Below are 12080 nucleotides of genomic sequence, written 5' to 3'. Positions count from 1 at the left end.
AAGGAGGCTATGAAGGGCGGCTGACCTTCAATGCCACCCTCCATAGATGGGTCCTCAACCTAAATCCGAGGCTCCCGACAACCAGAAGTGTCACTGGTATTGGTGAAATTATTAAGGCCACTCCATGTAGTTAAAAGGGAGGTTTATTTTGTGGGGTAACTTACAAATGAAGGGATAGTTTACAGGGTCTGGGAAAGGTGTAGCGCAGTCTGCCGGTGTTCTCTGGAAAACTCTGCTCGGTCTACCTCCAGCGTCCAGGGTCCAGGAACCAAGAGAGCCAGCGCATCCGGATCTCAGGTCTTCAGGGTCCTCCCTTGGCCCCGCCTTGTAGGCGTGACAGTTACCGAAGCCTCAATGAGGGTTGGAACTTCCAGATCAAAGCTGGAATGGCTACCCACTACACACCGGCACACTGGGACATAGAGCTGGCCTCCCGGGAGCCCAGGACAGAAGCCACCATGCACCTTCCCTGCTCCCCCCAGTTAGGGACTCTAGCAAAGAGTCTACCCTTACAGTGCTGTTTGGAAGGCCAGTTCTGGACATTCCCCTCTGCTTCTCCCCTGGTCAGCAGGAAAAGATTGTCACAGAAGCCTCGGCCATCAAGGAAAGCAGCAGGTCTCCCTCTGACCAGGAAAGAATGGGAAGGAGAAGAGGACAGGGCTCCACCTCTCTAGTGAGAGAGGCAGGACCACAACTGTACCTCCTTCTGCCCCTGACTCCATCTGCCAGGAAAGTGTGTGTAGTGCCACCACCCACATAAGCCCCTCCCCTCCCTTTTCTGCCCCCCTGTGCACCTGGAGCCTTGTGTCCCCTGCTCCCTGGCAGGTTCCACCCTCCCCCGGGTACAGCCCCGCCTCACACTCAGATGCCAGCCACTCACAAACCACTCCTAGGGAGAGGGAAGCAGATTCTGGCTCTAACTGGAACATCCCACACCAGCCTCAGAGAATCAGGGGTCTCATCCAGAACGTGGGCAGCAAGGCCACCCTGTGATGGGTCAGGAATCACTTGACGCCTCACGGGGAAGGCTCCAGCGGGCACCATCAGCCTGAGTAACTATCACTCTGCTGGCCCAAGGCTGTTCCTTCCCATTCAATTTAGCTGCTTCATAAGCAGGAGGCTGGTGCTTTGGGGTGTAGCTGAGGAGGCCCACTTGGCAGAGCACGGCACATCTCTTCCGTTCACCCCACTTTGCCCAAGTTCTCCTCTCCACAGCTGAGCGGCAGGCTTCAAGATCATCACTGTTGGAAGGGGTGGGGACAGGCTCTGAGGGCATGTCTCTCTGACCAGTTCTTCAGCTTCTACTTCATTTACACCCTAGTCAGGTACAGGATCAAATAGCTGCAGGCACCACCACCCTGTATGGTCACCCATAAAGACATCCTGGTATGTCCAAGAGACACACAGACACAGAGAGGGAAGCTTAATCACCCAGGTCACACAGCATGGTAGTACCGTAAGAAGATCCAAGTAGAGAGCCTACTACCCACAAATCTGTGCCTGGCCCCACACAGCAGTAGCATCTGGGGAGAACAGCTCCAGAGTCCTGCTAATATCTGTGCCTGCTTCCTCAAACAGTTCATGACAAAGTAAGCATGTGACCCTGTGTGTTCTACTAGATAGACACAGAAGACACTGAGATGGGCTGGGAGGATGCTCATTGGCTATGCAGGCATGAGGACCTGAATGAATTCAAATCCCAGCACCCATGTAAAAAGCACGGCCAGGAATGCCTGTAACCCCAGCGCTGCGGAAGGAAGGGGTGGGGGTGGTACAGAGACTGGCAGATGCTGAGAACTCACTGGCCAGCCAGGCAGCCTAGCTGGACACTGGAAGCCCTGCTCTGGCTTTACCCCAGACACAGCAGGTACCCAGAGACAGGCTACTGAGACAAATGCCTGACACGGCGTTCATGGGGAGAACTCTAGATCGTTCAGCTGGCGGCCAGATAAAACCCCGTGTGGCGATCCTACAGCAGATGAACGCAGCGGCCCTGCGCCCCAGACCCATGGTGCCCCAGTTTTCTTTTCCATTGCGGTGATGATAAAACACTGTGACCAAAAGCAACTGGGAGAGGAAAGTATTTCTTTGGCTTACACTTCCAAGTCACTAAGGGAAATCAAGGTAGGAACTCGAGGCAGAAAGCACGAGGAAGGCTGCTTACCGGCTTGGACCGGTATAAAGCCCAGGACCACCTGCCTAGGGAATGGTACCGCCCACAGCCAGCTGGGCCCCCTTACATCAATTAGTAATCAAGACTGTTACTCACAGACGTGTCCACAGGCCAGTCTTATCTAGGCAGTTCCTCTATGGAGGGTTCTTCTTCCCAAGTGACTTAACTTGCATCAAGTTGACAAAAAACCCAGCACGCACTGTCCCCATCAGAGCTGGCTTTGGTCCCTTGCATCCACAGTTCCCCATCCAGGATTCCGCTAACCACAGGCCAAATAAAAATCCTCAGTGCTGCTGACATGCTCTATGGAGTCCGACTGCAGAGATTGCCACATGTGTGTGAGACATACCCCCTACACTGTGTAACCACTCAGGTGGTTCTCTGTGAAAGGTCAAAGGGCCAGCCAAAGCAGCTCACCCTGGCTCTGAAACCAGAGCTCGAGAAAGAAACACAGTTCGGCCCTGAAACCAGAGCCAACTCTGCCCCTGACCCACTAAACCAACCAATCCCTGAGCAGGAAGACTAACCAAAGCTCCGCCCCTAAGAAGCCTATATAAACCCCTCTGCCTGTTCAGTTGTGGGCTGCGCTTTCCCACCCTGGCAGAGGCAGCCACTCTCCTGGATGCCTCCTTCCCAAACAAATCTCTTTCTTAAGAGTTTTGGGTGTGCCGGGTGGTGGTGGTGCACACCCTTAATCCCAGCACTCGGGAGGCAGAGGCAGGCGGATCTCTGTGAGTTCGAGGCCAGCCTGGGCTACAAAGTGAGTTCCAGGACAGGCTCCAAAGCTACACAGAGAAACCCTGTCTCGAAAAACAAAAACAAACAACAACAACAACAAAAAAAAAAGAGTTTTGGTTGAAGATCTTCTTTCCCCATGTGGAACAGAAGAATCTTTGCTGAGACATTCCCTTAGAGGGGTGGAGCAGAAAAAGTAACCACTTGTCATAGCCTGAGGAGATTGCTACATTTCTGCAGGGGTTTCCGCTTTAGCAGAGTGAAGCAGAAGTAACAGCTTGGGCCTGAGAAGAAGTGGATACCTCTGCTGGGAAGCCCCCTTAAGGGGCCAGTGGCGCAGAGCAGTGCTCAGCTGTAAGGGCTCGCTCTCAGGAACAGGATTGCTACATCCTGCGGGGAGACCATCCCCCACCACACTCCAGCTTCAGGTACAGCCTGACTTCCCAACAAGTCAGGGTACCTTTCTCCTCACAGCTGTAGGTATCCAGGATACCTCCCTTCACAACTGTAGGTATGGCCTGACTTCCTGACCAGTCAGGATACCTTCCCTCCAGAGCTGTAACACTCGCACTCTGCTGGCGATAATCTAAAAGGCAGTAAGTAACTGGTGGATGTGCATGGGTCATATTCTGTACAGTTCCTTTTTATGTAAGAGACTCCCTGTCTATGGACGGATCGATGGGGCCTGGAACCAGAGTCCCATGGATACAGAAGGAAGAAGGGCTACATTCCATCACAGTGAAGGGTGCGGACACCTGCTACATCACAGATGAGCCTGGAAAACACTGCCAAAGTCAAGGACACCAGACACGTGTGCCCACATATTGTACAATCCACAGGCAGGTTGACAGGTTGTGGCTGGTGAAGAGAATGCTCACAGAGTAGGGGAACCCCAGGAGGAAATGGTGCTCAGGCACAGAACACATGCCACATGCCCCAGAGTGGAGGCCTTGGCGTGACGGGTTCTGTCACAAGGTTCCTCAGGACCCTTCCAGCTCCCTGAGCTTACTGCCTGGCTCACTTGCCAGCTGCCTCGCTGCTGGGCTGATGCACACGCCCAGGCCCTGTGCAGGAGGTGTGCAGGGCAATCCTGTTTGGATCCTGTGAGCCTGTGTCTTGGCCACTCCTAATGGTGTGCAGGCAGCAGCCAAGGCTGCCCTGGCCTACAAAAAGGTTCCCCTGGCATTCAGCGCCTCCAGAGTTTGTGATTCTCAGGCAGGGGCATCACGTCCTCTGCACATAATAGCAGTGGTGACATAAGAAGGGGGGTGTCTCCACACTCAACCACAGCCGTCACCTCGGACAGGGAGCTAGCGACCTCTGCCCTGTGCTGAAGACCCTGAAAGTGAAGCTCAGTGGGTCTTTCAGCTGCCCTTAGCTCTGTCTCATTGGGGACAGTAGGGACTAAGAATGAGGGTAGAGAAGTGGAAAGGATGGGGGGCCAGGAACGCCACTGACAAGAGCTTTTCTCTGCTTGTGACCTAAGGATGAGCAAGGTTCAGAGACGGTGCATGCTTCACCAAGGCCACACAGCCTACAAGCCAAGCAGCAGGTGAGCAGGCTCACAAGCCAGAGCCTGGGCCCAAGGGTGCCTGCTGCACCCATCCCGTAGCCAGCTGCTGTCCTAACCTGAAGGTCACTTAGAATTGAAGCAGGACACCCCCACTCCTCTCCCTCCCTTTAGGAGTTTGACATCAGCGTGCAGCATCCAGTGTGTGTTTCTCTAATTGCTGTGTCCTCTCATTGTGCTATTTGGGATTTTCATCTGCTCCTGTTACAGGACTGAGGCGGACACCTCTGTCCCAGGAGCTATATTCAGTCACCCTTCAGGAGTCGTCATCCTCCTCTTGGGCAAGCCCTTACACCCGAGTTATTTCCCTTTTGCCCTTGACAACCGGGAAACTCATTGCTTCCTTACCATCTCAACCTCAGCTGGGTCCCCATGCCTTCACTCCAGCTGCTGGGGATAACCTTTATCACCTTTGACATCCACACAGAACACCTTCACTCAAATGGTCTCCCTGGCTGGGGTTCCAAACCTTCACAATGATTGGCTGTCTGTCTGGCCACTGCTTGCCCTGAAGAGCTGGGAAGTCCTTATTCTGCAGATCTTACTCTGGAAACCAATCCTTCTATGATGATCCCATGCCCGAGTCTCTGGTGTTTAATATTTGGTGCCCACAGCTGTGACCCTAATTTTAGCCTTTTATTTATCTATTTATCAAAATCACATATTAATAAAGACATTATAATAAAATATCGTATAAATGTCCTATAGTTTTATAGACTTAACTATTTTTAAAAGCTGTTTCTTAAAAATATCTAGTTTTTTAATTTAAATTTTCTGTAAAACTCCAAAATTTCCTTTTAAAGAAGTTTAAAATCTCTCAACTGTGTGCTCCTGCAATATCAAAATAAAGTACCTTTTTTATTTCAAGAGTGAAGACACAGAGTACAAACACAATCTGCACAAGGCAAAACCAAACTTCAACAGTGTAAACAATTCAATATCTCTAAAACCAATACCAACTGGGTGATTCTTATGTTACAAAGTTTGACTGCCAGCAAGGTGTATGTTCTTGTATATAAATGCATGGAGGTGCAGCTTTAATACCTCATTAAATAAGCATTGTTTTTAAGTCCTATCTTTCATAAACCATGATTTCAAGACAGGATGGGAATTACCACACAAAACCCACCCAAACCTAAAAGTATCTTTGGAGAACTATTGTCTCCTTGGTTGGCCACATCACGTGATTGCCCTTAATCAAGATGGAGGTAAAGCCATAGAACATCATTCCTCTGCAACCATAGAAAAGATGGCTGCCAGCCATGTAGCTGCCTAAGGATGGCGGCAGGCCATATGTTGCTTATATCCCAAAATGGAATCCTGCCACACAGTTCCTGTAATATTACCTATGCACAGACTTTTAACTATCAACTCCGTGTTACAAGTTCTAAGTTTACTTTGTTACAAATATTACAGAACAAGCTAATAATCCCGTTAACTGTCTTGCTTTGCTCTCTTTTTCTCCGTCATAGCTCTTGACCCCGGACATAGACTTTAAAAGAATGTCTGGATCTGGGAAAGGGAGAGCCATAACCTAATTTTAGAGCTAGTTTGTCAATAAAGTTAATATTATCCATACTCAAATGACATTTGAATCCTTATTACATTAGGTCCAGTGGCCAGAAGGCTCAAGAGATAAATTCTGAGTTCTGGGCCATCACTGGCTGCAACAGTGGCAGCTGAGCTGTAACAAAGAAACACAAAACACAGTAAGCTCACACATTCCAGGGAGACCAGTCAGAAACACACATGCAGTGGCCGTATTCACACATCCAAAACAGACAGACAAACTTTCTTTACCTCCTCCAGTGTGGTAGTGGTGGGGGGCACCTTTGTAGCTGCTGCTGCTGCTGCTGAATCCAAGTCCCTGCTGGCACAGTGATGCTGTAGTGGGGCTGACGACTGACTTCTGTACAGGGACCCCAGGTTTCTGGAAGTTGCCCACCAGCCCCAAGTCAGAACATATAATGACAGATGCATCCACAAGACAAGACACAGAGTCAAAGTGACAAGGTAAAACAGAGAGCCAAATGACAATAGAAAACACAGACAAGGCCGGGCAGTGGTGGCGCACGCCTTTAATCCCAGCACTTGGGAGGCAGAGCCAGGCGGATCTCTGTGAGTTCGAGGCCAGCCTGGGCTACCAAGTGAGTCCCAGGAAAGGCGCAAAGCTACACAGAGAAACCCTGTCTCGAAAAACCAAAAAAAAAAAAAAAAGAAAAGAAAACACAGACAAGGACATTTAACAATTGGAGTTCTCTGCTTCAGAAGTCCACCAGTTTGACCAAGAGAAATTTAACAGATAGGAGGCTGTTTCCGTTGTCTCCTTGCACAACCCCTGGTCTGTTTGACATCCCTGCACTGGGCCTCTCCAAACTCTAGGTTTGGCCCCCAGTGTCTTGGAGCATCCTGGCTTTGTTGTGTAGTTCAGGTAACAGAACCCTGCTGATGAACACCCATGTGCCGGGCCTCTCTGAGACACTTAAGCATATTGGCCCCTGGTGTCACTAGGGGGTGCTTTCATGGCAGGTCAGAAAAAAACAAAACAAAAAAAAAACCTGGTGACTCTGGCTGAACCTCCCCAGAAATAACCAGAGGGCTGTGGGACATCTCCCTTTGCCCAGAACAAGGGTGCATAGACCTCATAAGGTCCTCCCTTCCACAGATCAGGGTACCCTGGAACCAGAATCCAGAAACCAGGTAGAAAAGTGTCCTAGGAAGCTAAAAGTCTTCTATGACTTACCAAAAATGCTTGATATCTCATTTTCTGAGCCTGGCCATTCACTGCTAGGGGGGAGGGATGGCGGGGGTGGGAGGGGGCAGAGTTTTGGATTAACATTCCAAAGTGTGCACCCCTGGGGTGACCCACCAGCCCCAGAGTAAAGAGCAAGAGCGTGTGAGGTGGAATGGTCTTTCTTATCTCACTGGGGCCTCCAAATGTTAATCCTGAGATTTGCAACTGTTAGTATTCAGACCCGCCCCTGGCCTGCACAGCATCTTCACAATGTCACCCTAAGTAAATAAAGTCCCCTTTAAGAAAAAATCTTCCCTCTTCTCTCTCCCTCCCTCTCTCTCTCTCTCTCTCTCTCCATGAAATATTGTGCACCTTCTCTCGTCCTTTCTTCCCTTTTCTCTTTCCCTTCGTCTTCTCTCAGTCCCCACCCACTTTCCCTCTCTCCCCTTCTCCCTTCCCCCAATAAAACTTTCCTCATGGGTGCTGCATCTGCATAGTGTGAGTGACTTTCCTCCATGACCCCTTGGCTGCCACCCACTGTGTCTGCATGGTGTGTCTACCTCACCCACCGTGGGGCACCTTCGCTCAAATCTGTGAAAACTTGGCAGGTTCTCCTAGCAGTTCCTCAATCTGAGGCATGCTGGGACCATGGACTGGACTCAGTTTACTTGCAACAGGCTCCCCTTCCAGCTCGCCAATCGCTCACCACCCCATCCATCCATCAGCAACAATCATGTAAGTTTCAGCTGGGTGCTGCCCACAATCCCACAGCTCCTTTAGACCCTTGTGGCTTTTGAAACACCATTCCTGACCTTTTCCTATGGATGAGACCCCTCTTAGAACTCATTTTTCATCCTCACCTTCTGGCCTCTACAAAAAAAACCCTGGTACTCCTCTGGCTTAGCCAGTCTAAGCCTGATCCCTATTGAGTGTGGTGCTGACACTCTGAATGGCTTGGTCCTCGTTCAGTCCTCCCTTTAGTAGGGGATGCCCACAGCTACAGGCTGCAGTGACTCCTTTCTCCCTCTGGTATACTTTTCGGACATTTGTGACTACTGTGAGCAATCAGGGCCTGCCCCTCCCAAGTCCCCACTCTGACTCGGCCTTTCACTCCTTTGCTCTCCTCCTCCCTCAAACCTCTTACACTAATTCTATTGCTTGTGGTATGTTTGTTTAGTGGCACACCCTGACAGGGCCCTTCAAAGGCAGCCACTTCACGCCAGGACCTCACTTGCCTGCTCCACCCGCGGCAGATCGGCTCCCTCCTGCCTTCCATTCAATACGGGCACTCGGGTCTCTGGGAGGCCTAACCCACCTCCAGCCATCCCTCTGGATGTGAGACTGGCCACAGCATTTCTTTGGACCAGACAGTAGAGGAAACAAGAAAGAATTCTTCACTTTCTTTCTTCTCCCTTTCTCACTCAGCTCCTGTTTAATATATTTCTATGTGTATATGCATGTGAATTGGATTTACCTAATTTAAAAAAAAACGTGTTTTGAACATCAACCACATGGCTCTCCTCCATCTTGGCTGGTGACCTCATCATGATGTAGATGGCCATGTGGCTGACAATCATCTTTTACTAAGGTTTACTAAGGTTAAAAAATACATTTAGTCCTGACGACCTCTCTGTTCATTTGATCTCCTTCTAGAGTAAGGAAGCAACAAGCCTCAAATATTTTGGATTGTTATGGACTTTTTGTATGATGGTAGAGATGTAAAGCTGTATTTGATTCAACACTGGATTATAGTATACTCTATATGATATTAGAAATTAAATTTATAAAGATCTATTCAGATGAACAAAAGCTAACTTAGAGATTCACACCTATATCTCTGCCAAATGTCCAACACCAAGCTTCTAGAGAATTTAAATAAATGATGTCACATGTTTGATAAATAGGGTATCTGATAAACAAGATATATACTCTAGGCTGGAGTTTCTGGTCCCCTAGAGGGTCCTTTCTCAGAGTTGGGCCACACTCCAACTCATAAGCCCCTTTTCTCCTCCTCCCATTTGGCCCTGGGATCTTTCCCGTCACTCTGCTTTCTCGGGAGACAGTAAGTCCTAGTCTTATGAAAGCTGCTAACACATGGAGACTATTAGGGAGCACAAGCTGATAGTCATTCATACCTAATAGACAGTCCTCCAGTGCTCAGAGATTTGCAGAATACGGCATTTAAAATGTTTAATTGAAAAGCTTTTTGTGATAGAGAGACATGGTAGCTCCTGGCAGCACCTTTATTTCCTCCAAAGAAGATGGATGGGCACAGAGGAACCTCCACCCAGAACTTGCTCCAGAATGGCATCGCCGGCCACTGAGCAAACCTGCCTATCACCTCATCTACTGCCTTTTTCCTCGACTGCTATCAGGGCCTTCTTCAGACCATGAACAACAGGACTCTGGGGAATCCATTGCCTCACTTTTGCCTAGACAAGGAGGCTGGTCCTCCCCACAAGTTCCTACCCCACAACTGTTGGATCTTCTGGCCTAAGTTGGCAGGCCTAAGTTGGCAGGCCTAAGTCTGGCAAAGACTGATGTTGTTGCCCTGAGACCTCTGCCCACGATGACCATGGAGGACCCAGGGGTAGCTGTCTAGGTAGCCAAAAAGTAAGTCTCTGTCACTTTCAATCTCTAACTCAGGTAAAATTGATCCTTCTCAGATCTCTGATGCTGTTTGATGACCGGGCTTTGTCAGTTCAACAGCAGCAACCAAAGCTCCAGCTGCTTTCTCAGTTCTCTGTGTAAAACCCACAGGCCTCACTCTCTTAGAGCTGGTACTAAGTCTAGACACAGTTCACCTTGCTACCAGAATCAAAAAAGGGATAAATTCACTTTGCGGTGACTGCTCTCAGTACCTCCTGATGAATTAGATAAAAAGAAGAGCTTTAAGGTTTGTTTTTGTGAAGACAGGAAAGCTGTCTCACTTCTGTTCATTTGCTTATCCTTCTCAGATATGATGGTGTTTGATGACCAACCAGGGTACTAATAGATTTTTGCCAATTAAGAACTCTCTCCCCCAACCCCAAGGCTACAAGCCCCTCGGTAGCTCATTAGTAAGTTTCCTGTTAAAAGGACAGACAGGTATGCTTCATTCATAAACTTCATGGTACAGGATAAACTGGTTTCAGAAGTAACTTCAGAGGTTCAGAGTTTTAGCATTGATATATGCAGTTTTGATAAACTGATAGAGCACTGACTATAGACAGTCTTTGTAGACGAATTTCTAAACAGTCTTATTAAATAAGAAACAGAGCCAAATAGAGAGGTGCAAGCCGTAGAGATCAGAGCAATAGCCACCAACTAACCTTAGCTCACCACATCGCCATAGCTTCCCAAGAGAGCCTCTTCTTGTCTAATCTGTGCCTTTATTGCCTTCCTGTTCTGCCTTCTCATTGGCTCTAAGCCCAGCCACATCACTTCCTCATCACTTCCTGTCTATACAGACCTCCAGGTCTCTATGGTTGGTACTGGGATTAAAGGCGTGGGTCACTATGTTTGGCTGTGTCCTTGAACACACAGAGACTCTGCCTGCCATGTGATCTGTGATCGGATTAAGTGCTGTGTGCTACCACCACCTGACTTCTGTTTATGGCTAACTATGATCCCTGATCTCCAGGCAAACTTTATTAACATACAAGTAAAATATCACATTTTAGCACAAATAAAATATCACCACAAGTCTTGAGAGCCCTTTAATTTCTGTGGACTTACTGGTCACAGCTTTTAGAGACAGGTTAGCGTTAGAGAGGTTATGGAAGCCTCCCTCCTCCTTCACTCACTCAGTCACTTCCATTCAGTAAATTTCCTCTGGTTATAGATTTAAAGATATGTTTCATTGGGCTGAAACCAGGCCCTAGAAAATATTCATACCTTTTCAACCAAAGCCATAGCTTTTGCTATGACATCAAGATGTAAATCTGTTCTAGTTGTTTTACAGACATTTGCAGGTTCCTACATAGATCCACCCCTCCTACCAGACTCATGCCAAGGCCAGACCCCCAGGGGCCCTCCAGATACACCACCAGCCACTGCACCAACCAAGGACACCAACCGGGTGAATACTGGCAGGTTAACTTCACCCACATGCCCATTCATAAAAACTCTGTTATCTCCTAATTCACTGATACTTTTACAGGATGGTTAGAGGCATTTCCCATCTCCAGAGAAACAGCAGATGTGACGGCTCCTGTACTCCTGGAACACATCATCCCTCGATTTGGCATGCCATTTCCCCAAGCTCCTGGGACTTCACGGCTGGTACCACCTCTTCAGGCTCAAGTGGGCACCTACTCAGCAACTGGAACCTAGTCTTCCAAGATGTCCCAGTGAAGGACATCTTTGCTCTCATGTCTCGCTCATTCACCCTTGCCTGTTCTGTACAACCAGGGCACGTACATCTCCATCCCATTCTTCCTGGCAGTTGTCACTCTTCCCATGGCTAGCCCCCCCACTCATGAGGCCAATGATAACAATCTAGTTTTTTTCCTAGCAACCTGCCCTCTCAGCTTCCTCAAGGGGTGTCCAGGATGACAGCTATCTGAATGCTTCTTCACTCACACCTCCCGCTGTGCGTGACCGGGACTCCCAACTCCCCCACCCCACTTCATCCCAAAATCAGCAGGAAGCAGTCTGGAGAATTCAGCACCCTCATTCCCCTCTACACTTGCTATCCATAACTCACCTTTTCATAACAATCAAGAGGGAGGAATGTTAGCATTCAGACCCGCCCCTGGCCTGCCCCGCATCCTGACATCATCATCCTCCGTAAAGTCCCCTTTAAGAAAAAACCCTCCCTCTCTCCTTCCCTCTCTTGCCGTGAGGTAGTGCATACCTCTTCTCTTCCTTTCTTCCCTTTTCTCTTT

This window comes from Peromyscus californicus, unplaced genomic scaffold (genome assembly GCF_007827085.1).
Source record: "Peromyscus californicus insignis strain IS unplaced genomic scaffold, ASM782708v3 Scaffold_8__1_contigs__length_139910024, whole genome shotgun sequence".
In the NCBI taxonomy this organism is placed as follows: Eukaryota; Metazoa; Chordata; class Mammalia; order Rodentia; family Cricetidae; genus Peromyscus; species Peromyscus californicus.
This window is presented reverse-complemented; position numbering follows the sequence as displayed.